Source organism: Hemitrygon akajei, chromosome 1 (genome assembly GCF_048418815.1).
Source record: "Hemitrygon akajei chromosome 1, sHemAka1.3, whole genome shotgun sequence".
Taxonomy (NCBI): Eukaryota; Metazoa; Chordata; class Chondrichthyes; order Myliobatiformes; family Dasyatidae; genus Hemitrygon; species Hemitrygon akajei.
Window position 1 is genome coordinate 66751130 of NC_133124.1, and position 27516 is coordinate 66778645.

The following is a 27516-nucleotide window of genomic DNA, read 5'->3' on the forward strand; positions in this document are numbered from 1 at the left end:
AAACTTAGAGCCACAATAATACTTTTATCCAGACATTATTTTTCATGTAAAGGACTAACAAGGAATACAGCAGGATAAAGATCAGTTACAGTCATGATCAGAGAAGTGGCTGATGGAGTTTAATTCAGGCAAATGTGACGTGCTGCAATTTGGTAGGTCAAATGGATGGAGAAGGTATATGGTTAATAGTAGACTTCTTAAAAGAATTGAGGTACAGAAAGATCTTGGGGTCCAGGTCCATAGCTTAGGATTTCCAGCATCTGTAGAATCTCTTTTGCTGAAGATTTTCTAGTATTTCATTTTAATTTCACATTACCAACAAGTGCAGTGATTTGCATTGCACAGTTCTAGCATTTCTCTTTTCTTTTCTCTCCTCTAGGTTTTCTCCTATGATGAATAAGGCTTCACCACCTCTCCCAGCTAGCATCACTATCTAATACTGCATCAAATGTTTGTCTCCCAACTCCTCCCTCTTTTCTCAAACTTAAATTACGTTCAATATCTAATCTTTCTTACAAGGCTATCAACCTGAAGCATCAACTGTTCCTCTCTTCACAGGTGCTGCCTGGCCTTCTCAGAACTACCTGCATTTTTAGGTTTTATTTCTTGATTTCTGGTACTTGGAAAATTCTACTGTTTTTCCAATGGACCAGCTAGTCAATTCCTGACATCAGTTTCATTGAGAAAGCCGTTAGTTGTCATGATTGAAAAGGAAAAGAGAATTTTGAAGATGATGAATAAAACAGCGAAGACCTGCCTCTGATATTAGCTAGCAGAGCTTATGGAATAATATGTTGAAAGGGACATTTTAGTTTCTCACAAATACAAGAGATTCTGCAGATAGTGGAAATCCAAAGTAACACATGCAAAATGCTTCAGGCAGCACCTATGGACAGGAATAAACAATCAACATTTCGTTTGTCCTGATGAAGGCTCTCAACCCAAAAACTCTTTATTCCTATCCATAGATGTCGACTGACCTCCTGAGTTCTTCCAGCATCTTCCATCCAATAACCCTATTTTAACTTCACAAACAAATCCATTAGCAGAGGAAGAAAAAATGCATAAATTAGGAGAAATTAACTGTAGTCTATAAAACAAAACATAATTTCTATGATACACAATGAACATTATTTTACAGAGTATAAGGTTCATCTACAGTAAGTGAACATAATGGTGGCATGAATTTCAAAACTAACAGCAGTGCTTAACTGGAGTGCACCCGTGGTTCACCTTTCAGGTTAGTTTTATTTAGCAGATGTACATTGAAACATACAGTAAAAAATGTTGTTTGTGTTAATAACGAACACAGCATTGGGGCAGCCTGCAAGTTTTGCCTTGCCACACATTCTGGCGACAACATAGCATACCCACAATGCTTTGCAGAACAACGTAGAACACAACAACAGTCAGACTAGGCCTGTTGTGTCCTTCACACCCATGCAGATACACAGTCCTCCAACCCCAGGACAGGAAGTCTTCAGCCTCCAGCAGACTCATGGATTCAGACATTGGGCTTCGATATCCTAGTGGACTGGCAGTATATTCAGGGCTTCAACCATCTAGCCTCAACCTTTAAACTTCTGATTGACCTTCAGTGCCGACCCCAAACTTACCGATAATGACAAAAGAGGACTCTGGATGAGAACCCCAAACTCTTGGCCTTGAACTCCGGGTTCCTCAATGACAGGATCTTAAACATTAGGCCTCAAACTATGGACTTACCAATGACGGGACCCTGAACACTAGGCTTTGAATTCCAGTTTCACCAACTTGCATATCTAAGGAGTCACCAGACTTTATGCCTCCTGCCTACACAGAACTCCATTCCTTGAGCCCACCAACCCTTGCTGACCTAGGGTGGGGGGGAAGGGGAAGAGATGGCCACCAGCCCTTGCTAGTTTGCCGGCCCGACATCCAACCATGGACGTTCTTCATCCTACGTCCACATCACTGGCCTTCAAACACAGAGCGGAGGCTTAAATCTGGCCTAACATCTAATTCTCCCACATCTCAGTCCCCAAATGCTACACTGACCTCTAAATCTCCACTGTCCCCAAAATCATCCCCAAGAATTAAAAGACAGCTGTAAAATAACTTAGTCTGGGGAATTACCTCGAAGAAAGTTCTTAGGAAATCTGCAAGTTTTAAATCACCTCACTGTAAAACTGGAGTCTTCAAGAGTACGTTTGATTGTATGTAAATTTCAACTTCTGTGGAGGGTCCTGTTCCTTCTCAGAAGCTGGGTAAAGAATGTAAAAATTGTTATATGTAAAAATAAAAGAGTACTATATTTTGAATATGGTGTTTTGTATGCAAGTATGGAGGGGCTGAGTCAGATTGATAGTATGATATTTGAAAGAATTTGTCTGACAGTCATGAGAAATTTAATTTTTTTTAAAACTTGGCCTCAATCCAAGGAAAAGTGACAGATGCTTGGCTGACCCACATCACCCACTCACATTTAATATCATGTGTGTGTCTGTTGCTGGCAGTCTAACAGAACAACACTTCGCTGTAATAGGTAATAACTATTGTAAAGGATTAATTTATAGACATAGGTCAATGCACATTTCTTCAGTACAATATGATCCAAGATCAATATTATCTGAAGTTAATCAGATTAGTGATACTTCTGGGTGAAACTGCAACCTTGAACTGGCCGGCAGATCCAGGCAGGATTGATATGAACAAGTCTGATTTTACACGTGTGAATAAAAAGGGTGTCCATTCTGTTTTCAAATGTTTCTAATACAAAGTCTGCTAGAATCATATTCCAATGGGTTGACTATATGTACAATCATTTCCCCTTGCTCTGTCATGACTGCAGTCTCATTGTTTAATGTACTGTACCTCAGAGCATCATTACTGTGACTCCTGCTTCACTGATTATCCTGCACCTTGCATAAGCAAGAGGACAACACAAGCTCTCTGTCAGGGTATTGGACCACAGCGGAGATGGTAAACAGTTATGTTGCCCCACCACCAAACAACTACACTCTCCCTCACCTCCACAGTAACACACACAAAATGCCGGAGGAACTCAGCAGATCAGGCAGCGTCTCTGGAGAGGAACAAGGGGCCGATGTTTCAGACCCAGACCCATTGCAAGTTCTTCCAGTAATGTGTGTGTGTTCCTCACGATTTCCAGCATCTGCAGCACCTGTGTTTACGCAACTGGTCTGTGGCTACTTTGGAGATGGGTCCTTTAAGGTTTTACAGCCTTCCATGTACGAAACACGCCAGTCTGCAGCTTTCATATATTCCTGTGTATCCCTAGGCTTTTGCTCCTTTCCATATGGACACAACAACATCATCTCAATGGCCTTACTACGAGTTTTGTAACTGCTCGGGGGGGGGGGGGGGGGGGTACTGCAATGAATGCTAACACCAGGCTATGAGAGCTATAGGTAAGCCTAGAACTTCTGAGGTAGGGACATGTTCGGCACAACTTTGTGGGCCAAAGGGCCTGTATTGTGCTGTAGGTTTTCTATATTTCTATCTACTCTTAATGGTTACAACCTAAAATCAAGATATAGCTCCTTTCATTTTCTTTATTTGTATGTGGTCATTCCTAAGCTCCCATCTTTGCACTAGCACAAACAATGAAAAAACACAAAGGGTTGGATTGAAAATGGAAAACAAAATTATATTCCAAAACATACACACGAGATATCAACCATCTGTTTATTAAAATATTAAATTACAGGTAGTGTTATGGCCTTTTGTATATAATTATCTTACTTTGATGAATTACCTGTCAATAATATACTCAGAGGCCACTTTATTTGGTACACCTGCTTGTTAATGCAAATATCTACTCAGCCAAACATGTGGCAATAACTCAATGCATAAAAGCACGCAGACATGGTCAAGAGGTTCAGTTGTTGTTCAGACCAAACATCAGAATGGGGAAGAAATGTGACTTTGACTGTGGAATGATTGTTGAAATCTCTGGGATTTTCACGCATAACAGTGTCTAGAATTTACAGAGAATATTGCAAAAAAGCAAAAAGAAACATCCAGTAAATGGCAGTTCTGTGGGCAAAAACGCCTTGTTAATGAGAGCGGTCAGAGGAGAATGGCCAGACTGGTTCAAGCTGCCAGGAAGGTGACAGAAACTTAAATCACCAAGCGTAACAACAGTGCTGCGCAGAAGAGTATCTCTGAACGCAGAACCCGTCGAACCTTGAAGTCATCAGTCTACAGCAGTGGCAGACCACATCCATACTCAGTGACAGCAATACGAGTACAAGAGGTGTCTCAAAGCGGCAACTGAGTCTATTTGTTTCATTACCTTGAGTCATAAAAATTAAAAAGCTTGTGCCTGCCTACACATTTATTCCCAGATGAGAACAATGCATGCACTAGAAAGTTACATCAGTGCATTCTAAACTGCCTCCAGAATTCATTCCTTTTTGACTATATGCTACTGCCCAGTGAGAAGCAGACAGAGCAAATTTTTAATTTATTCAGTACTTTCATCTATTCCAAACAAGCTTGTTAGAGACCAAGTGTGACGGTTTGGGCAAAGACCACCTTCCATCATATGTCATCGTTTCTGACTAAGCACATTAACTGCAACTACATATTCACAAAGAGCCAAAAAGACAGTGCTGATTCTTTGCACTGAGAGTTTACCCAGTCCAGATACAACATGGATGAGCTATGCCACAATAGGCCAATGGCAGATGCAATCTCAATGGCTCTTCACGTGGCCTTAGACCCATGTCAGGATGCTGCTCATCAACTATACTGTACCATCATCCCCACAATCCTGATTGTTAAGTTACAGAACCTGGGTCTTTGTACCTCCCTCTGCAACGGGACTTCCTGACTGGAAGACCACAATCTGTGCGGATTGGTGATAATACCTCCTCCTCACTGACGAGCAACACTGCCACACCTTAGGGGTGTGTGCTTAGTCCACTGCTCTACTCTCTCTACACCCATGACTGTATGACTAGGCATAGCTCAAATACCATCTAGAAATTTGCTGATGAATCAACCATTGCTGGTAGAATCTCAGAGATGGAGACGAGATGACGTACAGATAGCAAGATATGCCAACTAGTAGAGTGGTGCCGCAGCAACAACCTGACACTCAGCGTCAGTAAAACAAGAGAACAGATTGTCGACTTCCGGAAGGGCAAGACGAAAGAACACTTACCAATCCTCAAAGAGGGATCAGAAATGGAGAGAGTGAGCAGTTTCAAGTTCCTAGGTGTCAAGATCTCTGAGGATCTAACCTGGTCCCAACATATCGATGCAGCTATAAAGAAGGCAAGACAGCGACTATGCTTCATTAGGAGTTTGAAAAGATTAGGTATGTCAGCAAAAACACTCAAAAACATCTATAGATGTACCATGGAGAGCATTTTGACAGGCTGCATCACAGTCTGTATGGAGGGGCTACTGCAGAGGACAGAAAGCAGCTACAGAGGATCATAAATTTAGTTGGTTCCAACTTAGGTTCTAGCCAAAGAAGTACCCAGGACATCATCTCAGAAAGGTAGGGCCCATTATTAAAGACCCCCAGCACCTAGGGCATGCCCTTTGCTCATCAGGAAGGAGGTACAGAAGCTTGAAGGCACACACTCAGTGATTCAGGAACAACTTCTTCCCCTCTGCCATCTGATTCCTAAATGGACATTGAACCCGTGAACACCACCTCACTTTTTTAATATATATATTATTTCTGTTTTTGCATGATGTTTAATCTATTCAATATACATATACTGTAATTGATTTAATTTTTCTTTCCTGCATTGAACTGCTACTGCTAAGTTAAATTTCACAACACATGCCAGTGATAATAAACCTGATTCTGATTAGGCCAAAATGTTACTGAGCACAAGTCAAGTTCAAGTCAAGTTGCTTTTTTATTGTCGTTTCGACCATAACTGCTGGTACAGTACAAAGTAAAAATGAGACGTTTTTCAGGACCATGGTGCTACATGAACAATACAAAAACGACACTGAACTACGTAAACCAACACAAAAACTACACTAGTCTACAGACCTACCCAGGACTGCATAAAGTACACAGAACAGTGCAAGTGTTACAATAAATAATAAACAAGACAATAGGCACAGCAGAGGTCAGTAGGTTCATAAGATCACAAGTTCAAAGGGGTGCAATATCCACTCCGAATGAGAAGCTAATTTATTTTAAGAAAAAATTATTACATCGTGAGCTTTGCTGCTACCTTATCCAAGTGACATTTTAATGCCAGAATTCAGTCAAAGATAGTCAAGATGCAATGAGCATGTATCATGCTTCAGCATCTGACTGTTCGTTGAAATTCGATGGTACTTAGATCCCTCCAATAGTACATTACCCAGCCCCAAAGGAGGTGGAGATGGAAAACCTTCCAAGCTAATGTTGGGCTGGGGATGTCACATATTACAGTCATTGGTCAACTTGCAAACTCGAATGACTGTTTGTTTTCTTCCATGGATGCTGCCCGGCCTGCTGACGTCCTCAAGCATATCATGTTTGTTGTTCAAGATTTAAGACCATAAGATATAGGAGCAGAAGTAGGCCAGCCAGCCCATCAACTATGCTCCACCATTCAATCATGGACTGATCCAATTCTTCCAGTCATCCCCGCTCCCCTGCCTTCACCCCATACCCTTTGATGTCCTGGCTAATCAAGAACCTATCTATCTCTGCCTTAAATTCATCCAATGAGTTGGCCTCCAGAGCTACTCGTGGCAACAAATTCCACAGATTTACCACCCTCTGACTAAAGTAATTTCTCCACATCTCTTCTAAATAGACACCCTTCAATCCTGAAGTTGTGCCCTTTTGTCCTAGACTCCCCTACCATGGGAAATAACTTTGCCATATCTAATCTGTTCAGGCCTTTTAATATCCGGAATATTTCTATGAGATCCCCCCTCATTCTCCTGAACTCCAGGGAATACAGCCCAAGAGCTGCCAGACATTCCTCATACGGTAACCCATTCATTCCTGGAATTATTCTCATGAATCTTCTCTGAACTCTCTCCAATTTCAGTATATCCTTTCTAAAATAAGATGCCCAAAACTGCACACAATACTCCAAGTGTGGTCTCATGAGTGCATTATAGAGCCTCAACATCACATCCCTGCTCTTATATTCTAAACCTCTAGCTTCTGCAGTCTCTTGAGTGTCACGGAGGGAGTGAAGATAAAGACAAAGTTTGATATGCAAGTAGTAAGTTGTCAAGCTTGAGATAAGCTAGTAGTTAAATGGAAATAGTTCTCAACTGAAAACAAAGTATCTATCTATTTTAGACCATAAGACACAAGAGCAAAATTAGGCCATTTTGACAAATCAAACCTGCTCTGCCATTCAGTCATGGCTGATCCTTCTTCCGCTCCTCAGCCCCACTCCCCAGCCTTCTACATCTTCTATCTTTGATACCATGTCCAATCAAGAACCTATCAATCTCCACCTTAAATACACCCAATGACCTGGCCTCCACAGCTGCCTGTGGTAACAAATTCCACAAATTCACCACCCACTGGCTAAAGAAACTTCTCTGCATCTGTGTTTTAAATGGATGCCCCTCTACCCTGAGGCTGTACCCTCTTCTCCTAGATTCTCCCATCATTGTAAATATCCTTTCCACATCTACTCTATCTAGACATTTCAACTTTCAAAAGGTTTCCAATAGATCCACCCTTATCTTTCTAAATTACAGCAAGTACAGGCCCAGATAACCCTTTCATTCTCAGAATCATCCTTGTGAACCTCCTCTGAACCCTCTCCAATACCAGCACAGCTTTTCATAGATAAGGAGCCCAAAACAGTTCACAATACTCAAGGTGAGATCTCACCAGTCATCACAAACCTCTCCTTGTATTCTAGACCTCTTGAAATGAATGCTAACACTGCATTTGCCTTCCTCACCACCCACTCTACCTGCAAGTTAACCTTTAGGGTGTTCTGCACAAGGACTCCCAAGTCCCTTTGCATCTCAGATTTTTGGATTTTCTCCCTGTTTAGAAAATAGTCTGCATATTTATTTCTTCTACCAAAGTGCATGACCATGCATTTTCCAACATTGTATTTCATTTACCACATTTTACCCCATTCTCCTAATCTGTCTAAGTCCTTCTGCAGCCTTCCTGTTTCCTCAACATTACCTGTCCCTCCACCAATCTTTGCATCATCTATAAACCTGACAACAAAGCCAACTATTCCATCATCTAAATCATTGATATACAGCATAAAAAGAAGTGGACCCAACACTGACCCCCGTGGAACACCACTAGTCACTGGCAGCCAACCAGAAAAGGATCCCTTTATTCCCAATCACTGCCTCCTACCAATTAGCTTATGCTCTAACAATGCTAGTAACTTTCCTGTAATACCATGGGCTCTAAAACTGGTAAGCAGCCTCAAGTATGGCACCTTGTCAAAGGCCTTCTGAAAATCCAAATATACAACATCCATCACATTCCCTTTATCTATTGTACTTGTAATCTCCTCAAAGAATTCCAACAGATTCATCAGGCAGGATCTTCCCTGAAGGAAATCCTGCTGACTTTGTACTATCTTGTCTTGTGTTACCAAGTATTCCATCACCTCTAACATCTTCCCAACCACTGAGGTCGGGCTAATTGATCTATAATTTCCTTTCTGCTGCCTCCCTCCTTTCTTAAAGACTGGAGTGTTATTTGAAATTTTCCAGTCCTCCGGAACTCTGCTAGAGTCCAATAATTCTTGAAAGATCATTTCTAATGCCTCCAGATTCTCTACCGCTACCTCTTTCAAAACCTTCGGGTCCAGTTCATCCAGTCCAGGTGACTTATGTACCTTTAGGTCTTTCAGCTTTTTGAACATCTTCTCCCTTGTAATAGTAACTGCACTCATTTCTCTTCCCTCATACCCTTCAACACCGGGCACACTGCTACTGTTTTCCACAGTGAAGACTGAGGCAGAATACTCATTTAGCTCATCTGCCATCTCCTTGTCCCCCGTTATTTTTTTCTCCAGCCTCATTCTCTTGCGGTCCTATACCAACTCTCACCTCTTTTTTTTAAATGTACTTGAAAAAGTTTTTGATATTGTTTGTGAGCTTGCTTTCATATTTCATCTTTGCCCTCCTAATGATTCTTTTAGTTTCTTTGTGTAGGTATTTAAGAGCTTCCCAATCCTCTATCTTCCTGCTAATTTTCGCTTTGTTGTATGCCCTCTCTTTTGTTTTCACATTTGCTTTGACTTCCCTTGTCAGCCACGGTCGTACTAGTTTGCCATTTGAGTATTTATTTGTTTTTGATCACTTCTACCTAAGGGTTCCTTTACTTACAGCTCCCTCATCACCTGTGGTTCATTTTCAATTTTTCTATTGGCTTTTGGTGTTAAGATAGAATTCTTCATGGTGGAAATCAACGAAAAGGGTTCCCTTAACTCATGACCTCAAGTTGTAGTTTCACCCACCCTCAATGGAAAAAGCCTGCTTGCATTTAGCCTATCTATACCCTTCATAATTTTGTATTCCTCCATTAAATCTCCCCTTAATCTTCTTCGTTCTAAGGAATAAAGTTCTAACTTATTCAATCTTTCCTTATAACTCAGGTCTTCCAGACCTGGTAATATCCTTCTAAATTGTCTCTGTACTCGCATCTTTCCAAGAGAAATTGGCAAAATGGATGCCAGAAAGACCTTTAATCTATCTGGACAGCTTTACTATGACGTGCGCAATGAAACACACAGCAAAATGTGTTGTTTGCATCAAATCAAATCAGGAAGATTACTCTGGGGGAAGCCCAAGGTGCTGCTACATTTCCAGTGTCAATATTGCATACTCATTAACCTTAACCCATCCATCTTTGGAATGTGGGAGGAAACCAGAGCACTGGGAAGAAACCCATGTGGTCACAAGGAGAGCGTACAAACTCCTTACAGACAATGGCAGAAATTTAAATTCGACTGTTGATCACTGGCAGGCGCTGTAAAGAGTTCTGCTAACCAGTACAATGCCAGGATCAGACAGGGGATCAGCCATTTAGAGCTGAGATAAGGAGAGTTTCATTTTACATTGATGGCTAAAATTCTTTGGAATTCCACACCTTAGGGTGTATATTCAAGGCCAAGATTGCTATTTGGGCATTGAGTGAACAAGGTGATATAGGGAACATGTTTCAAAAGGGGGAACATCGGCCATGACTCAAAAAAGCCACGCAACCTGCACCTGCTGCTATTGCTTATCTTGTTGATCTGAAGGTGAATTCAGATTCTGAAGTAAGCTGCTGTTCTGTTTTCCCCAAGCACTAACGTTCCCACCCACTTGTGCCCTGAGGCATCCGCCACACAGCACCAGCTTGATGACATCAGTAAGCTATGCAGGGAAGCTCCTGGATACTTCAACAAGTAGGCTTGTGTATCATGCTCTATCATCTGCTGCACTAAGGTCAAAACACTTGCCTTCAGATAAATTTGGGAACCATTCTTGATGAATATGGTTAGTGCAAATAGTAGATCGCATGTGCTTCTACCTGTGGTCATCTGCTTGACTGACATTAAAAATGTCACGTATTTGCTGCACAAATCCCTCTCTCACCTAGATGGGATCAGTGGTGCTGTGAGGATTACATTCCTGGACTTCTCTAGTGCCTTTAACACCATCCAGCCCAAGATCTTAAGGCACAAACTAACGGAGATGGGAGTAGACTCTCACATGGTGGATTGGATAGTGGACTACTTGACAGATAGACCTCAGTATGTGCGGTTGGGAGACTGTAGGTCTGACACGGTGGTCAGCAGCACAGGAGCGCCGCAGGGGACCGTGCTCTCTCCGGTCCTGTTCACCCTGTACACATCAGACTTCCAATATAACTCGGAGTCCTGCCATGTGCAGAAGTTCGCTGACGACACGGCCATAGTGGGGTGTGTCAGGAATGGACAGGAGGAGGAGTATAGGAAACTGATACAGGACTTTGTGATATGGTGCAACTCAAACTACCTGCGTCTCAATATCACCAAGACCAAGGAGATGGTGGTGGACTTTAGGAGATCTAGGCCTCAAATAGAGCCAGTGATCATTAATGGAGAATGTGTGGAGCAGGTTAAGACCTACAAGTATCTGGGAGTACAGTTAGACGAGAAGCTAGACTGCCAACCCAGATGCCTTGTGCAGGAAGGCACAGAGTCGACTGTACTTCCTTAGAAGGTTGGCGTCATTCAATGTCTGTAGTGAGATGCTGAAGATGTTCTATAGGTCAGTTGTGGAGAGCATCCTCTTCTTTGTGGTGGCGTGTTGGGGAGGCAGCATTAAGAAGAGGGACGCCTCACGTCTTAATAAGCTGGTAAGGAAGGCGGGCTCTGTCGTGGGCAAAGTACTGGAAAGTATAACATCGGTAGCTGAGCGAAGGGCGCTGAGTAGGCTACGGTCAATTATGGAAAACCCTGAACATCCTCTACATAGCACCATCCAGAGACAGAGAAGCAGTTTCAGCGACAGGTTACTATCGATGCAATGCTCCTCAGACAGGATGAAGAGGTCAATACTCCCCAATGCCATTAGGCTTTACAATTCAACCGCCAGGAGTAAGATATGTTAAAGTGCCGGGGTTGATTTTACTTAAATATTTAAGTAAACTACTTAAGAACTTTTTAAAAGCTATTATTAATGCTTTTTGAGAGAGTGATTTAGATGCATATCATATTTTTACTGAGTTAAGTATTGTATGTAATTAGTTTTGCTACAACAAGTGTATGGGACATTGGAAAAAAAGTTGAATTTCCCCATGGGGATGAATAAAGTATCTATCTATCTATCCATCTCTGATGTTGTACTTTAGCTCATGTAAACCCACAGAGAGCAGTGACAGCAGGTGGTTACTGGAGGCAGTGCTGCCAGGAGTCATCCCTGGTACTGACAGTATTGCCTAATCACATTGATGGCTTCCGTTGGTTAGGGTTGACCATGGATGATGCGTCCTAGCTGCTGAAGTCGATACACAAGCCAGGGCAGTACGATATCGAGAGCAAGCTGTTGCTCACACAGCAGACCCCCCCCCCCTCTCCACGCATCTGATGAATCCAAAGGAATGACAAAGACCGATACAGTTTGGCACTAGCGACGCAGCAGGAGTTGCCCATCAGCATTGAACTCAAATTAGGCCTGCCTTAGGGACTCCAGCTCCAAATATTTCCTTGGGATTTACTCTCAAAGCCTTCCTCACAAGTGGGTATACTGCAAGGCAGCAGAAGTTTGAGATCAGATTTTCTTCTCCTTCATCAACTGCCAACCACGTCTGACAAGCCTCATCTGCCCAAAGCAACTGGTTTTAAGGTGCCAGTAACCCACCTTTGCCCCTTCTCCTGTCAGTAGATATGGTTCTACCAGGCCACATGTGAAGGCCAGGAGCCAGGTGGGTTGCCAGAGGCTATTTGAGACGCACGCTACTGGCAGCAGTTAATGGTTAGTGGTCCCTATAAAGTTTTGGTTAACAACCCGTTCCATGACTACAAAGTGCATGAGGCTGCTCTAACAGCCTATGGTCTACCTGCATGTCACCACCAAGAGGTATATGCAAATACTCAGAGAAATCATTTTGGTGCACAGAAAGATCACTCGAGATACCAATGAGCCTCCATTCCAAGTGCGAGTTGTGTGTAAATTAAGGTTGTAGATTCTTGACGAATAGGCAGCTATAAAATGCAGTTTGGATGCTGGCCCTTGAAATGTTGTCACTTCAGTGAGAACAAATTTCTAAAAAGCTTACTGTTCTATAAGCAAATAAGAACACCTATTGTTCCGATGAGCAAGGTAGAAACTCCTGCAGGAACAAAGCCATTGTTGACATTATTTAGGAGAGTTTTCTGCCAGAAATTAGAATTCATCCTTATTTGATGCACGAATTAACTGAAGCAACACAAGAGATTACAACTGAAGTATCAGAAACACAAGTGGGCTGGGGAGTGGTTGGTGGTGAGGGGTGGGGATGGCAGTGACAGGAAAGTTGCTTTCAACAGGCATCCGTCTGCTGTGCTGGGAAAACACCAGCCTCCCTAAAGATAATTGATGCTATTTTCACAAAGGCGAGATTTTAACAGGAAAGGGTTGCTAGTACACAAAAAAATGGAAAACAAAAATTATAGATGATTAAGAACATGTGCAAATGATTCCCATTTCCAGGCTCACATTTCATTGCCAGACTTCCTGGTGGATTTCTGATAGCATTTGAATTTTCCAGCTGTCATTGAAAGGTTTGTAAATAATTACAATTTTGCTCTACTCCAAGTTAAACTCATTTTCAAGTGCACATCCTTCCACATTGTACAAATTCATAGCCCATTGATATTTTACAGTAGTTAAATCACAGAGCAGAGATAAAGCTGCATTAAGATCTACTGTACTTTTCTAATTATAAAATGTAAAATATGGCTAGTGATCCGTCCTTCAAAGCAACATAGTAATCATCATTCTCCGGTGCTGCTTTGATGGTTAGTAAACAAAACTCCACAGAAATCCTGGGAGACATTAACAGACGTTGCCACAGTGTCTAATCAGATAGCCATTTGCATAAAGTATCAAGTGTAATTTAAAATGTGTTGCACTAGAGGTGGAAAGGGAATAATAGATCTATATTGGTATATTTGAAATGAAGGTTATTATCAGAAACACATCCCTTAGGGACTTGAGCTCATCACCCTCTGCACTCTCATAAAGACTAGTTGTACCTCAAAAGGCCTAACTATATTGATATTTTCACATGAATTGTGAAATGCTTAAGGAAGAAAAGTCACTTTAATATGAAAGAAACCTTTGCTGCATTACTTGCTGGTATACAAAAGCGATCTGAACACTAACATTGGACAACACAGATTTTGCTTCCTGAATACTTTTGAGTGTACCTTATCGGTTTTGGGCTGCTGATCATTAAAATTACCATTCTTTTAAAATCGCCTTTATTTCAGTTCATAATTCAAGTCAGAATAATTGACACCAAAATTAAAGGCGGCATTTTTGTTGGTCCACAAATCAAACAGGTCATCAATGTCAGGCAACTTGAAGAACTTCTAGTGCATATATGTCAAACTCAAGGCCCGCAGGCCAAATCCGGCCCGCGGTGGAATTATCTTTGGCCCGCGAGATAATATCTAATTACTATTAAAGCTGGCCCCAGTAATTGAAGCGCCTATGGCGTATGATATGGCTAATGCTGAGTTTATTCAGGTACCAGGTTTTCAGGGTTTTTAGTGTTTATTCGGCAGTCTTCTTCATAAGAAACGGAATTTGTAAAGTGAAACACTTTGTAGTCATAGCAGAGACTGAGACACATGAGAGCAGGCTGAAAAAACTGAGGCAACGAAAGCTGCGTTCGCACGCGTCCGACTGATCCGGCCCACATGAAGCTGCATTTTGCTCAATCCGGCCCGTGACCTAAAATGAGTTTGACACCCCTGTTCTAGTGGATCCGGAGAAAATCATATGTCAGGCATTAAGAATGTTGCTGAAAACTTTCTCGGCAACTACAGAGCACTAAACTATGTGCAGGTAGTTGGCAACATGTTTCAAGCTTACAAAACCACAAAGTGCAGCATGTCACTAAAGATTCATTTTCTACATTCCCACTTAGACTTCCTCCCTGCAAATCTTGGTGCTGTCAGTGATGATCATGGTGAAAGGTTTCACCAGAACATTGGGATCATGGAGAAACTGGAATCCATCAATATTGTTGGACACTTCAGTGAGAAGCCTCAGACAGGGTACAAACGAAAGTCATCAACAAAACATTTTTAGCTTAATTGAACTATTGCAAAGCGTCAATAGCATTGTGCAGTTAAACACATGATACTCAATTGAAGTTAATTTCTTGTTTCTCCAAATTCCTACATGATACAGATAGTCTGAAATTATGTTTGTGCTCTGCTTCAAGTGGTCTATCATAACAAAAGTAATTTCTGAGGAAGCAACGCTTTTGACAAAATTTGTTGTCCAGTGTAATTTACCTCTAGTCAATCAGTAGTAATGATTTAAATATTAGCAAAGCCTTTAATCAAACACTCATACACTTACATAGCTTAATGATCCACCCAGCGGCCACTTTTTAGGTACCCCACACAGGTGCACATCAATGCCAGTATCTAATCAGACAATTACGTTATAGCAAGTCAATGCATAAAAGCATTTAGATATGGTCAAGAGTTTCAGTTGTTGGTCAGACCAAACATCAGAATGGGGAAGAAATGTGATCTAAGTGACTTCTACTGTTCAGCCATTTCTGAATTATCAGAATATTTCAGTGTGCTATTACATTGCACCCCGAAGATGTCTTAAACTTGAAAGAATGGAAAGTACTATAAATTTGTAAAAGTACATGAGGGAAAAAAAATTAACTTACAAGGAATTGGGGCCATCCTTCCTAGTTTTATACCTGTTCACCTATGCAAGATTGAGAGAGCCACGAACTGAATTGATGTACAGAATTAACGACTTGTCTGCTCAGCTTACTTATGTCTCATGGCCATTCGCAGTGTTGTCTATTGTATCCAGATGGCCATAAATTGGGACAGGAATACTGACTGCTTCGAAGACGCACTTGTTTCCTCAGCCACTGACAGACAGCTTAGCTTCTTCCTCACTTTGTATCTTTAACTCACATTTGATACCTGCAATCAATGTAGCTGTGAAGTGCACGTTTTATTAACTCTGCATTCAGAAAGTGCCGGTTAGATACATCCCAAAGAAGAGCAAGTATTCTAAACGGAGAATGAGGTGACCGTGGGTGACAAGGGAAGTCAAAGAAAGCACAACAGCAAAAGAGAAAACATAAAATATAGCAAAAGCTAGTGGGAAATTAGAGGATTGGAAAACTTTTAAAAACCAATATAAGGCAACTACAAAGGTCATAAGGAGAGAAAAAAAAATGAAAAAAAAAAGAAAAATATGAAGGTAAGCTAGTCAATGATATAAAAGAGGATACCAAAAGATTTTTCAGATATATAGAGTAAAAGAGATGTGAGAGTCGATATTGTACTGCGGGAAAATGATGCTGAAGAAGTAGTAATAAGGACCAAGGAAATGATGGACAAACATAATAAATATTTTGCATTTGTCTTTACTGTCAAAGACACCGATAGTATGCCCGAATTTCAAGAACGTCAAGGGGTAGAATTGAGTGCAGTTACTATTACTAAAGAGAGGTGCTTGGGAAGCTGAAAGGTTAAGGTAGAACCTTGACCAGATGGACTACACCCCAGGGTTCTAAAAGAGGTAGATAAAGAGATTGAGGAGGCATTAGCAGTGATCATTCAAGAATCATTACACTTTGGAATGGTTTTGGTGGACTGGAAAGTTGAAAATGTCACTCCGTTCTATAAGATGGGAAGGAGGCAAAAGATAGGAAAATGATAGGCCAGTTAGCCTCACTTCAGTGATTGATAAGATGTTGGAGTCCATTATTAAGGGTGAGTTTTCGGGGTACTTGGAAAAACATGATAAGATAAGCCAAAGTCAGCATGGTTTCTCGAAGGGAAATCTTGCCTGATAAATTTGTTAGAATTCTTTAAGACAATAATAGGCAGGACAGATAGAGAGTCTATGGATGTTGTTTACTTGGATTTTCAGAAGGCCATTGACAAGGAGCCACATATGAAGCTGATAAACAAGATAAGAATCCACAGTATAACAGGAAAGATATGAGCCTGGATAGAAAATTGGCTGAGTAGCAGGAGGCAAAGAGCAGGAATAAAGGGGGCCTTTTCTGGTTGTCTGCCAGTGACTAGCAGTGTTTCGTATGGGTCAGTGTTGGAATCGATTCTTTTCATGTTATATGTCAATGATTTGGATAAGTAAATTGATGGCCTTGTGGTCAAGTTTGTGGATGATGCAAAGATAGATGGAGGGACAGGTAACGTTGAGGAAACAGGGAGTCTGAAGGACTTAGACCAGGGGTTCCTAACCTTTCTTATTGCATGGACCCCTACCATTAATCAAGTGGTCCATGGACCTAGGTTGTGAACTCCTGACTTAGGCAGATTAGGAGAAAAGGCAAAGAAGTAGGAGATGGAATACAGTATAGGAAAGTGTATGGCCTTACACTTTGGTAGGGGAATAAAGGTGTAGATTATTTTCAGAAATCAGCGGTAGAAAGGGACTTGGGAGTCCTCGTGGAGGATTCCCTAAACATTAAACTGCAGTTTGAATCCATGGTAAGGAAGGGAACTACAATGTTAGCATTCATTTCGCGAGGACTAGAATATCAAAGGATGTAATGCTGAAGCTTCGTAAGGCATTGGTCAGACCACACATGGAGCATAGTGAGTAGTTTTGCGTCTCTTATCTAAGAAAGGATGTGCTGACATAGGAGAGGGTCCAGAGGAGGTTCACAAAAATTATCCCAGGAATGAAAGAGTTAACGTATGAGGAGCACTTGATGACTCTGGGTCTTTATTTGCAGAAATTTAGAAAAATGGGTGGGGGGGGGCGGTAATCTTACTGAAACTTGTCAAATATTGAAAGGCCTAGGTAGAGTAAGTGTGATGAGGATGTTTCCTATAGCTGGGGGGGGGGGGTGGGGGGGGAGGTTTGGACCAGAGGGAACAATTTTAGAACAGAAACAAAGATGAGCAGGAATTTCTTTCGCCAAAAGGTGGTGAATCTGTGGAATTCATTGCCACAGATGGCTGTAGAGGCCAAGTTATTGGATATATTTAAAGAGAAGGTTGTTAAGATTCTTGATTATCAATGGCATCAAAGGTTACAGGGAGAAGACAGGAAAAAGAAGTTGAGAGGAATTTTAAAAATCAACCAGGATAAAATACTGGAGTAGACAATGGCTGAATGGCTAATTCTGCTCCTGAGTCTTATGGTGTAAGAGTATGGCACGTATTCTATACTCTAAATGACAACTGTGGCCCAAAGTAATTCAAATTTAAATTTAACAATTCAATTCTAAAAATCTGCACATGCTGGAAATCTGAAATAAAAAGAGATCAGGCAACATCTGTGGAAATGATTAAAGATTAACTTTTTTTTCCATGTATACATTGAAACATCAGGACAAAATTGCATAGTGAAATGCCACATTTGTTTTAAATCAATACAGCGAGGATTGTGCTCAGGGCAGCCTGCAGGTGGAGCCACGCTTCCAGCACCAATATAGCATGCCCACAACTTACTAACCTTAACATTTATGACCTCTGGATTTCAGAGGAAACCGGAGCCCCATGCGGAAACGCACATAGTCATGGGAAGAATGTACAAACTCCTCACAGATAGCAGGAGGAACCGAACTACAATCTTACAGCTGGCACTGTAAAGCATTTTGCTAACCGCTACATTACCGCGCCACACGCAAGACAGAGATGATGCTTCAGAGGTGCGAGATCCTTTGTCAGAACCGGAAAATGAGAAAATTAATTAGTTTTCATCAGCAGATGAGGTGGGGGAAGAAAGAGTAGAACAAAGTGAGTACCTCTGATAGGTTGAGAAAAGGATAATATGGCAGTGAAAGGGGCATCAGCTCTTTCCCAGTTCTGATGAACAGCATCAGCAGAAACATTAACTCTGCCTTTCCTTGCACAGGTGCTTCCTGACCTGTTGAATGCTTCCGCCATTTTCTGTCTGAATAACATATTACTCAAACAATTACATCCCAAAGAACCAATTAAATATTTAGGCTTATAAACTCCTTCAGTTGCCAACATGCTACTGTCTCACTGCAAAGCACTTGTAACACACGATGAGGAAACACAAGTGCCAGAATAGGATTTTGTCATAAGTGAAGTAACAACTATAGTCTAGGTTCAACATGCTGTGGAAGTTTGTGGCAGGAACTCTGGGGAAAAAAAGAGAAAGAGATCATTCTAGGCACACTTGGCAAGTCAGGCAGTATCAACCTATCAGGGCAAAGACATTTCTACAGACCATTCTGATGACAGCATTTTGGTGTGAGATGTTTCTCTTTCCACATATCTCGCCTAACCTACCGTTGCTTCTAACATCTTCTGTTTTATTTTTGATCGTCAGTGATGGTGTATGAGTTTACAATGTTGACAATTATTTAAAGAGAAATTACCAATTTGGACACAGATACTCAGGACACAATTTTCAAATTTGCAGATGACACAAAACTTCAAAGCAGAGGGAATTGAATTCAAAGTACATATATATAACCACATACAACCCTGAGATTCATTTTCTTGTGAGTATACTCAGTAAATCCAACGTAATAGAATCCATGAAAGACCACAGCTAACAGGACAGATAAACAACTAATGTGTATTACACTTCATGAAAAATATGAATTTCTTCTGGTAAAACAAATTCCCACCCCTCCCCTCTTCTTCTATTCCCCACTCTGGCCTCTTACCTCTTCTCACCTGCCTATCACCTTCCCCGGGTCCCTCCTCCTCCCCTTTCTCCTATGGTCCACTCTCCTCTCCTATCAGATTTCTTCAACTCCAGCTCTTTACCTTTCCCACCCACAGGGCTTCATCTATCATCTAGATATCCTTTTATCCCCTTCCCCCACCTGTTTATTCTGGCATCTTCCCCCTTTCCTTTCCAGTCCTGAAGAAGAGACTTGGCTCGAAACATTGACAGTTCATTTTCATGGATGCTGCCTGACCTACTGAGTTCCTCCAGCATTTTGTGTATGTGGCTTTGGATTGTCCACACCTGCAGAATTTCCTGTGATCATGAAAATATGGATGCTTTGGAAAAGCAGGTAATTAACAAGCATGATTCCAGGCTTAATCCAGCTTAATCACATAAATAGATGGGAAACACTGTGGTTGCTCTCCTTCAAGCAAAAGTGTTCGAGAGAAAAAAAACAAAATCTCTAGTCAGAATGAAAAGAAATGAAATGTCTACAAATCTCCCGAACCAGAAGATAATTAGCAAAAGATTGAAACTGAAATAAGAAAAAAAAGCTTTCTTGGCAGTGAATCTTTGGGGTCTGGATTGCACTGCTAAAGCAGTAGTGGGAGGCAGATTTAACTGCAGACATCAAAAGGGAACTGAATAAATTGCTAAAAAGAAAAAGAAAATTCAGGCTTTTGTGGAGAAGGCATGGAGGGTGGAACCATCTGTATGGCATTTACTGTATGGACAGAATAAAATGAATGCATTTCTTCCATGCTGTTATTCTGATCACACTTTTATTTATTGAACAATAAATTTTTGCTATCAATTTTAAAAGTATTGTTGCATCTCACCATGTTAGCCTTGAAGATATCTCCCCACACTCACATCACTCTTCTCTTTTTTTCAATTAATAAGACCCCACCCGTTTTCACTCTACCTCCGCAATTCAGCTTGCATTCTTCATCAGTTCACACTAGGAGAGAGTGGTTCTCAATCCACCATTACTCTAGCATCAAATAAGCCTCTTATGAGCACTTCAGCCTATTATTGGCTTTGGACATACAATTCCAACTTTTCAACTTTCTTCCATCCAAGAATTGCTTTTTAACATTTCTGTGGGAGTACCACAAGTGATTTCACCACGTGGATAGCAGTGGTTCTAAGAAACAGTCTGTTATGATCTTCTAAACAAGAACAGCCTTTCAAGCCACATGCAAGTCCAAAGATTCTATTTAGTTAATACTCTTTGCCAAACAGATTTACTTGCTCAAAGTGTTCAAGTCCATTATCAAGAGGATGAATTCTATTTATTAAAACATATTTTGTTCACTGAAATTTAGCAGAATCCTATAATCAACTATTTACACCATATCCTCATTATATGCATCTCCATACTATGCGGATTCACAGCTATGCGAAGAACCTATTTCTACCAATATCTCCTTATATGCGTCCAAAACTTGCAGTCATATGAGGGGCACTGCTTTCCCGCCAATACAAGTCACGTGCGCACGCCTCAGAGACTCACTCCTGCCAGTCTCGCATTGGTTTTGGCAAGGTGTGGATGTGCGATCTTGCGCTCTTAAACTTTTGTTGGTTTTACCTACGGCGCAGTGATTTTGTGCTTGAAATATTTAACTATACCTCCTAAGCATCTGATGTCATGTCCTGGGCCATCAGCCGAGCGGCAAAGAACCGCTTTAACACTTGAAAAAAAGTTGGAAATTATAAACAGTGCAGCAACAAGTGAAGGTAACACAGCTCTGGGATGCTACTACGGGGAACAGAATCTTGCCTTTAAAGTTCTTTTGTTGCTTGACAATGTGCCAACCCATCCTAAACATTGGGACAGCATTCATCCTAACATAATAGCGCGTTTCCTGCTGCCTAACACAACATTGCTGATTCAACCACTCGACCAAGGTGTGATCCACATTAAAGGTGTATTTTTTTTACGGCAAACTATCTCTCAGATGCTGCAAGCAACAGAGGATTTTGAAAATCCCAGCAGGTTACCAACGGTGAGGGAATGGTGAAAGTCGGAACACTTGGCACAAATGGCGATGGACATGGACCCAAGTTTAGAACTGCATCAGCATTTCAGTTGTTCCCTGCTATCAACCCTTTTTCCCTTCAAGCAAATTTATGCTGAAAAACAAAATGCTGCCAAGCAAACAACCCTCACCACTTTCTTCAAACCAGTACCGGCAGTTCTAACAGTTCTCTGAGTCTTGCTTCACCCCTTGCTGTGCTTGATATGATCCTGATGACCACAACTATCCATGCCCAACACCACAACAACCACTCATCTCCCGGAGCAAACACACCTGCCACTGTTGGTGAGAAATGCACACCCTAGAATGTTAACTTTCCATGATTTATTACATTGACTATTACCTTAAATTGATAAAATATAATATGAATGTTGCCTTGTGTTGTATTGGTATGAAAATATGAATAAATTACAGATGAAAAATATTTAGGAAGCCCTCTGGAACGCATCCCTATTTTTTCTCCATTTAAATAATTATTCACATTATGCGTCAACTGCGAGGAACGTATCCCCCACATATAACGAGGATAAAGTGTAATATAAATCCACGTCATAAGGCCGAAATATATACAGTATCCTCAAAATAATTTAATATAAAATAAACAGTTCCAATGCAATGCCACTGTTGGTTTCCAAGGAACTTCATAGAGATCTTTGACTACCTGCTTTGAATACCTCCCTGCAGAGTTCCACAAATCTTCAATTGATCTGTCATTTATGGATCTGAGAGAATAAAGTTACAGATTTAAACTAGATTTTAATGTTTCAGTGTTTTAGGGTTCTATTCTAAGATGATTCTTTTACGTTCAGGATGTTCCCGTCCATTTACACCATATGATCACCCCTAGAAATCCTCCTAGCATCTTAAACACCACTGTCAGATAAAGTCTCTTCTGTATGGAAGAAACATGCATTTCCCTGCATTTATCCTGTGGTTCCAGTACAAGTTCTTGTCTGTAGAGCAAAGCATCCAAGGTTAACGTGCCCTTTGTGGTGCAGTGTCCAGAGCAGAACACTATGCTCTGGTGTCACCAGAGGTTCATGCAGCTGTAACATAACACCAACTCCTAGAATTAAGGAGAAAATATTACAATATGCTTTCCAATCGGATTTGTCCAGTAATCTTTAGTGTTTTCTGGAACTGAATACCTTAATCTCTGCTGCTTTTTACCATCTGTTTACTATTTAGCAACTATTCTAATCCATTTATGACTAAAGTTCCAATGGTGGGGTAGAACTTGAAAAGCAGTTCAGGGTTTTTGTAAACAGGCCAACAAATTGAGCAAGCAATAGCTACAGTATATGGTATAAGGAATCACTGTCAGTAGGCATGTAAACCTCCAGACCACTAATCTGCATTTCTGGCTTTCCATTTGATTATATCTTACAAGCGTTTATACTTTACAAAAAAAAACATTTTTCATGACACAAGTACGGCTGGCAATGCCAGCACTAATTACCTATCCCTGATTCTCCTTTGGAAAAATGGCGAACTATGGTTTAAAAGATGCAGTCCTTCTGGTAAAGGCACTCACAGACTGCCATAAAATCTGGGATGTAGACCCACTGAGAGTGAAGGAACACTAAATATTATATTTTTAAATATCTTCCCTTAAGCATGGTTTCCTTAAGGGGAAATCTTGGCTACAAATCTGTTCGAATTCTTTGAGGAAATAACAGGCAGGATAGCCAAAAGAGAGTCAGTGGATTTTGTTTACTTGAATTTTCAGAAGGCCTTTGACTGGGCTGCACATGAGGCTGCTTCACAAGATAAAAGCCCATGGTATTACAGGAAAGATACTAGCATGGATAGATTGGTTGACTGGCAGGAAGCAAAGTGTGGGAATAAACTGGGCCTTTTCTGGTTGGCTGCCGGTGATTAGTGGTGTTCCACAGGAGTTGGTATTCGGACCACCTATCTTCACGCTGTATATCAATGATTTGGATGAAGGAATTGAAGGCTTTGTGGCCAAGTTTGCAGATGACACGAAGATAGCTGGAGGATCAAATGGTGTTGAGGAAGCAGGGAGTCTGCAGGAGGAAGTAGATTAGGAGAAAGGGCAAAGAAGTGGCAGGTGGAATATAGTGTCAGGAAATGTATGGTCATGCACTTTGGTGGAAGGAATAAAGGTATAGACTATTTTCTAAACAGGGAAAAAAATTCAAAAATCAGAGGTGCAAAGGGACTTGGGAGTCTTCGTGCAAGATTCCCTAAAGGCTAACTTGCAAGTTATTTACTTATTAAGATATAGCACCGAGTAGGCTTTTTGCAGCCCTTCGAGCAATGCCACCCAGCAATTCCCCCAGCAATTAATCACGGGACAATTTACAATAACCAATTAACCTACCAACCAGAACGTCTTTGGACAGAGCGAGGAAACTGGAGTGACCGTTAGAAACCCATGAGGTCACAAGGAGAACGTACAAACTCCTTACAGGAATTGAACCCAGGTCCCTGGTACTGTAAAGTACTGAGCTGACCACGCTACCATGCCTTATGTTGAGTTAGTTCTAAAGAAGACAACTGCAATGTTAGCATTTATTTCAAGAGGACTAGAACATACAAACCATGATGTAATGTCTTTATAAGACATTGGTCAGACCGCACTTAGAGTATTGCGAGCAGTTTTAGAAACATGGAAAACTTACAGCACAATACAGGCCCTTCAGCCCACAAAGCTGTGCTAACATGTCCTTACCTTAGAAATTACCTAGGGTTACCCATAGCCCTCTATATTTCTACGCTCCATGTACCTATTCAGGGGTCTCTTCAAAGACCCTATCTTATCCACCTCCACCACCATTGCCGGCAACCCATTCCATGCACTCACCATTCTCTGCGTAAAAAAATTATCCGACATCTCCTCTATACTTACTTCCAAGCACCTTAAAACTGTGCCCTCTCGTGCTAGCCATTTCAGCCCTGGGAAAAAGCCTCTGACTATCCACATGATCAATGCCAGTCATCATCTTATACACCTCTATCAGGTCACCTCTCATCCTTCGTCGCTCCAAGGAAAAAAGGCCGAGTTCAACCTGTTTTCTTAAGGCATGCTCCCCAATCCAGGCAACATCCTTGTAAATCTCTTCTGCACCCTTTCTATGGTTTCCGCAACCTTCCTGTAGTGAGGCGACCAGAACTGAGCACAGTACTCCAAGTGGGGTCTGACCAGGGTCCTTTTTAGCTGCAACCTTATCTCTCGGCTCCTAAACTCAATCCCACGATTGATGAAGGCCAATACACCATATGCCTTCTTAACCAGAGTCAACCTGCACAGCAGCTTTGAGTGTCCTACGGACTCGGTTCCCAAGATCCCTCTGATCCTCCATGCTGCCAAGAGTCTTAGCATAATACTAAATTCTGCCATCATATTTCACTAACCAAAGAGAACCACCTCACATTTATCTGGGTTGAACTCCATCTGCCACTTCTCAGCCCAGTTTTGCATCCTATCAATGTCCCGCTGTAGCCTCTGACAGCCCTCCACACTATCCGCAACACCTCCAACCTTTGTGAGGTTTGCAAATTTACTAACCCATCCCTCCACTTTCTCATCCAGGTCATTATAAAAATCACAAAGAGTAGGGGTCCCTGAGGCACACTGCTGGGCCCCTTACCTAAGAAAAGATGTGCCAGCATCGGGGAGGTTCACGAGAATGATTCAGGGAATGAAAGCTTCAACATACAAGGAGTGTATGATAGCCCTGGACTATACTCTCTGGAGTATAAAAGAATGAAGGAGTATTTCATTGAAACTTATTGAATTTTTAAAGGCCTAGATAGAGTTGATATGGAGAGGATGTTTCCTACAGTGGGGGAGTCTAGGACCAGAAGGCACAACCTCAGAATAGAGGAGTGTCCATTTAGAACAGAGATGAGGAGGAATTTCGTTAGCCGTAGAGCAGTGAATCTATGGAATTCATTGCCACAGACAGCTGTGGAGACCAGGTCATTAGGTATATTTAAAGTGGAGCTTGATAGGTTCTTGATTAGTAAGGGCTTCAAGTTTCTACAGTGAAGGAAAGAGAAAGGGAGTTGAAAGGGATGATAAATCAGAACTGAATGAATGACAGAACAGACTCAATGGGCCAAATGGCCCAATTCAGCTGAATGTCTTATGTAACTTGGTGGAGAATCACCAGTTGGAAGTGTTCCAATGCACGTGTTTCCTTTGCCCTTCCTTTTCAAAGAGATCATGGATTTCAGATAGAAAATTAATGCCAATGAAGTTATTTCAGGTTTTCTGACCCTGCCTACTGACTGGCACTTTGGTGGAATGGCAACTGACATTTTGTGTATTGCTGGTGTTAAAGGGGTTTCTACCTCAATACTTCAGTCCTGAGTGCCAAAATTTCAGTACCTATCATGTTCCATTCCAAATCTCTGCCAGATTTTCAACGTTTTGTCAAATTCAAGTTTCAGGTTAGTGGTCTTTCGTTTTTATTATTGATTTATGAAATTCCTTCATCTGCAGTGTTAGTGATGTATCGCTTGATTCAACAAACTTACGGGAAAACATTGTGCCAGACTTGACAACCCTGGTGCCCAATTCTGCACAATACTTTAAAACTGTTGATAGTTATAAAATGAACTGTGTAAATGCAAGTCCTTTCCCTTCCATATCGGCAGAGTTGGTAAGAAATAAGCAGTGAGTTCGGAAGCAGGTTTTGAAAACAAAATATTTTTAAAAGGATTGTCTGTTGTAACGCAGCTATAAAATACTTAATAATTAAATGTTTATCACGGCAAATCAATAATATAACTTGGTGACTTCCCGTTTAGAAACTCCAGCAGAAATTGTCAACGTTGCTTCCGATAAACCAATTCCATTGACATTACAGTTGTCCAATGGAAAATTAACATGTACTGGGACCGTCCAATCAACTGCAAGCACTAGCGAGCAGCCGCCCCCTTTCCTCCATGGGATTGTTAAAATAATTTCCACCAGCAACCATTGAACGAGGTGGGATATTGTATTGCAAGTATGGTGGTATATTGCTTGCAATATGCTCGTACATTTCATGCTGAATAAGTAACAGTAGCCACTTGTGCAAACATTACCAGCTCGTCCTCCAGCGCCGCGTCTCCGGGACCGTCGCCCAGACAGCCTCGTCTGCGCGCGGTTGCACTTCCGCTCTGAGCCGCGCACGTAAACGAGAGATTGTTCCGTCTGTATGTATGTGTTAATGTTTTCGTATTGTTTGGAACATGCACGAACAGCTGGTGCAGTTTCTAAACCCCGCCCATGAATAATTACTCAAATGTTGCTGTAAAAACTAACTGCTGGAAATCCGAGATTAAAACGGAAAATGCAGCAAATATTCAACACGTCAGGCAGCCTCCACGGAGAGGGAGAGGGAGAGGGAGAGGGAGCTAATGTTGCTGCCACTCAGAAGAAACCTTGTCTGTCAACCAGTTCTGGATACACAGAATTTTCCTCCAAAAACATTGAAACCAAAACCATTTTCTCAATCCCATTTTCTGGAAAGCTACAACACTTCCTCCATGCCTTTGACACATGAAAATGGGGAGGGCATCTCTTTATATAGTCATTTTCACAGCCTTGGGCCATTTCAAAGTGAGGGAGAAGTGGCAAGTAATTTGTACATTGCAACTCCCATTAACAACAATATACACCATCAATTTACAGGGTAGAACAATCAGGGATTTACTTATATGTGCCTTGTGCTGTGTGTGACTGTGGGTACTGTGTTTTGCACCTTGCCCCCAGTGTAACGCTGTTTAGTTTGGCTGTACTCATGCATGGCTGCATGACAATTGAACTTGGTAATTGTGTAATCAATGATAGTGGGAGATGAGCATTAACCATAGCAAATGGAATATCTTCGCTGCTCATTGCAATAAGATCGGGTGTCTGTTACATTTACCTAAAAGCAAAGCCACGTGCCTCGAAATTCAATTACTGAGCTACTTTTCAGGAATGGGTAAATGATTTTTTTTGCATGAAACAAAAAACCCTGGGTCGTTTGGGTTCACTTTGAAAGTCCTGTGGAATACCTTGTAATGGAGACACTTCATGGGACAAAGTCTCACAGAGCATTGCAGAGGAATTTGAAATGCTTTATCCTGTGTGAGCCTATTGTTGCATGAACTTTCTCAGTGTCAACCTGGGAGGCCTAAACTGCTT

The 27516-nt window shown here is 41.4% G+C and overlaps 1 protein-coding gene across 3 annotated transcripts in view; it reads right to left on the reverse strand.

The window, feature by feature from the left end:
• triqk (triple QxxK/R motif containing) overlaps window positions 1-26545 on the reverse strand; it is a 68432-nt gene extending 41887 nt beyond the window's left edge. The window contains exon 1 of one of the 3 annotated variants that reach the window (XM_073044692.1): window positions 26430-26545. The gene's annotated coding sequence lies outside the window, so the exon portion shown is untranslated. Of the gene's footprint in view, window positions 1-2115; window positions 2237-26429 lie in introns of those variants that run through there. The other 2 variants (XM_073044699.1, XM_073044702.1) reach the window with 2 other exon arrangements.
• Between the last annotated feature and the right edge of the window lie 971 nt (window positions 26546-27516).